Source organism: Plecotus auritus (assembly GCF_963455305.1).
Source record: "Plecotus auritus genome assembly, chromosome: 7".
Taxonomy (NCBI): domain Eukaryota; kingdom Metazoa; phylum Chordata; class Mammalia; order Chiroptera; family Vespertilionidae; genus Plecotus; species Plecotus auritus.
Genome location: NC_137774.1, coordinates 3330735 through 3334821, shown reverse-complemented (window position 1 = coordinate 3334821; position 4087 = coordinate 3330735).

The window sequence follows — 4087 nt, the reverse complement described above, 5'->3', positions numbered from 1 at the left end:
TGCAGCTCAGTCTGCAGGAGGCGGCTAGCTAACCGCGCCCCCTCCCAGAGCAGCAGGCGTGCAGCCGGAGAGCGAGAGCGACAGGGGCTCTCCGGGAGGGAGAGCTGTGGGTAAGTCGCACTGAGCTGTTCACTGGTCCGAGGACGAAAAAGGTTTATAAAATGAACAAACAGAAAGAAAGAAAATACTGATAACAGTCTTCGTAGACTAATTGCTAATTAGCCTTGTTGCCAGGAAATTGGAAAGCAAACGAGGGCAGCTCATTGGACTCCACCTGCTGCCCCATCCTTGCTCAGCCCGGGAGGCAGGAGAGGCGGGGGGCCCGTGAGAGGGAGAAACCCATGTGAACAGAAGGGTCTCCTCACCTCTCCGCTGCGTTGGCCTCACCAACGGAGGGCCCAGCAGCCCCCACTCACCGGCCCTGGGCTCAGACCGTCTGGGGACCTCCTCACGGCACGGCTGCGGTGAGGGAGAGGAGGGACTTCTCCGGATCCAGCCCTGGCTGGGCAGGGCTCTCCCACGGGCCCGGGGCAGAGCCAGGGCAGGGCTCAGGAGCCAGCGGACGTGCGGGCAGGGGTGGAGGGAAGGAAATCAGTCAGAGAAACAGATGCCTCTGTCTTATGGGCGATGACCCCGCACCCCCTCCCCCCCACGGGTCACACAGAGCTCGCTAACATCACGGGGGTCAGGGGCCCGGGCCCCTGCCTGTCCTAACCGCCGCCTGCCAGAAGGCGCCTGGGAAAGTCCAGCCTCATGGAGAGGAGGTGGCTCTTTTCCAAGTGGGGGTGAGGGGTCACTCGACCACAGGCCGCGCGAGGACTCAGAGCTGCAGCTCACGGAGGTGAACAAGGCCACCTGCTCAAACGGGGGCGAGAGCAGCACGACAGGGAGGCGGGCAGGACCCTGGCCTGCCTCTGCGGGTCCCCAACAGCCAGCCGCCCAGGCGGTGGCCACCCTGCCCCCAAAGCGAACGCGAACACACCGCCGTCCTCGGACCAGCCTCACCAGCCGGAAGAGGCCAGACAAAAGCTCCCACAAGCATTCCATCCCTATCAGTCACCTGCGATTCTCCTTTCTTTATAGTCTCTGGTTTTGTGTTTGTTTTTCATCTATTTTTAATGATGTCAGAGAGGGAGAGAAACATCAATGATGAGAGAATCACTGATCGGCTGCCTCCTGCACGCCCCCCACTGGGGATCGAGCCCGCAACCCATGCATGTGCTCTTGACCGGAATTGAAACTGGGACCCTTCAGTCTGCAGGCTGATGCTCTAAACATCGAGCAAAACTGGCCAGGCCAGCCGTCGGCAAACTCATTAGTCAACAGAGCCAAATATCAACAGTACAACGATTGAAATTTCTTTGGAGAGCCAAATTTTTTAAACTTAAACTATATAGGTAGGTACATTGTTATTAACTTAATTAGGGTACTCCTAAGCTGGCCTTTGCTAAAAACTCAAGGGGCCAAACAGCCGCATGTGGCTCGCGAGCCGCAGTTTGCCGACCACTGGGCTAGGGCAACGATTCTGTTTTTCTTTTAACTTGTACCAGCTGCGGACACGGCTGGCTAAACACTGCGCCCGGCGGGGAGGGTGGACCCTGCAGCCAGGGGTGCTGGACACTGGTGTGCTCCTGCCTGGCCCCCGCCCCCCGCGCACGCCGTCTCTGACATCCACCCGCCACCAGGCTGGATTCTTCCAGTCGGTGATGTCAGGATGCGGGCCGTTTCCAATTTATCTTGGCTTTGGAGAAGCAATAAATTTTACAGCTACACCTGGTTTCCATCTCCTCTGTAGCAACAAGTATCTTCAAAACAAAAATTTAGAACCAACACATATTTCTGCTATCTTTGGACATTTTCCTAGGCCTCTGAAGGTTCCAAGCTCCCGAGTCGGAGAGCAACGTGCTGTTTAGATTCTGTGAGCTGTGAGCTCGGCGTGGAACGGGTGACGCCGAGCATGAAAAATCAGCCGAGCAGTGAGACGGGGAGAGGCGAGCCAGCCTCCGCTCCCAGAGGGCGCGCCATCGCCTGGGCTTCGGGAGCAAAGCCCCACGAGGGTCCGGCCACTGCGGGGAGGGGCCCCGCCCTCCCAGGCTGCCCCCCACAGCCAGTGCAAGGCTCAGGGTGCCAGCAGGCGAAGGAGCCGGAACCAAGGCCAGCAGTGTCTCATTTTCCAACAGGGAGTCCAGAATCCTCACTTGGTTGAATGTAAAACCGGAGACAGGACAGTACATCGGAACAATGCATGTGAAAGGGAGAGAAAAACCAGTCCCAGCTGCTCACCGTGTTTTCTAAACAGAACCCACAGGGTAAGGGCAGATAAACGGGCCAGACTGTGTCTTTCAACCCCAGGCTGAGCATTACCCCGACAACGAAAGCAGCTCTCCAGGGCCAGTGCTTCTGCAGACCAAGGCGATCTCACGCAGCAGGTAGGAAATAATCATGAACACAGCAGCCCATAGGGGGCCCCCAAAACACAGAGGAATGGAGCTTCCTCCTCGATCCGGGGAGACCCAAGGCCCTTACAGGACCCAACTGCTGCCGAACCACAGCCCATTCTGGGGGAGGGACGTGCGCCCCAACAGCAGGAAAGTCGCCCTGGAAACGAAGCGGCATCCACACCCACTCCGCACACCTGGACCTCGCTGCGTCGCCTGCTCCCTGGGAAGGCGGACCATGGGCGCTGCTTTCGCTCCGGAACCCGTGGGCCCGGAACCCGTGGGCCCGGAACCCGTGGGCCCGGGGGCTGACTGAGCCTGTCCCCATGGGGAGGAAGCCGCCTCCTGGGCCTGCGGACGGGATGGGCCCTGCTTCTGGCACCCTGTCCCCCCCTCAGTCTGTCTAGCATCCAGGGAGCCTACGCGAAGGACGTGCGAGCTCACCGGAGCCCCAGGCCCTGCCAGCTGCCCTCTTATGCAAATGCGTCCTTGTAACACCAAACAGGTCTTGTCCCAGCATCGCTGGCTGACCACAGCCGTGCTGGTCAGAGCAGCCGGCAGGGAGGCCAGGAGGGAGGGACTCCCTAGTGTGGCCACGGGACAGAACACGCTCAGGAGACTGCGACAGGATGACGGGTGCCGGCACTCTGCAGTGGAGGCCCAGGAAGGCCCTGAGCAAGACACAGGGACACCTCTGCCGGAGGTGAGGACGAGGAGGCTTCTCCAGCCCCGCCCACCCCCAGTGCCACGGGCACTGCACAGAGAGGGCTCCCGGCCGTGGAGCACAGCCTGGCTGTGACCAGTCAGTTCAAGGCGGCGAGGGGGATGGGGACCCTGGACCACAGCCCACTGGGGAGCTGGAGGAGGGCGAGGAGGGATGAAAGCCCCCACCTTCCCTCAGCTCCATAAGCCCCGAGTTTCAGGACCAAAAACCAAGACCACAACCTACGATCATTGTTTGTATTTTAGGAGGGAGGATACCCCTAAATTGTGTGGCAGAGACCATGAAACTTTCAATGACAAAAAAAAAAAAAGGTTCTCTTTGACCCAAAGCAGATCCTGGGGGAGGAGGGGTCACGTGTGAGCACCTCGAGGGTATGCAGTTCTGAGGAGCAGTCTGGCATCTTCCCACCACAATCTGGCTTCTGCAATTCCCTGGGGAGGCGAGGCCCATCGCACCCAAGGTGGGAGTCCATCTTGCAAGAATGCTCTCAGATCCTGAAGCGATCAACCGCCTCTTCAAGCTGCTCTCGTCGGCGCCAAGTCCGAACCACACTCGGCCCCCATTCCCCGTGTCCTATGGGGTGTCCCCTTCCACAGGGATTCAGAGGTTCAGGTCCATCTCAGGCTTCAATCACTTATTCCTCGCTTTCGCACACTGCTTTGTACTTATTAGTGATGCTCTAATAGGAACAGTAAGAATGACTGAGGACAACGTAACGGGGCTGGAGAGAAACTGGTTAAAACACAGTGGCAGCTAAAAATGACAGCCTGGGGACTGCAGAAGCTGCCTCTGACACTCCACCTCACATCGGACCCCCGGCCGCCCGGAGGCAGGGTCCACCTGACACAACAGCGGCAGGCAGCAGGGCCCCGGGGAGCTGGGGCCTGGACCGGGCGAGCGCACGTGAAAGAACGGCACAGTCTCC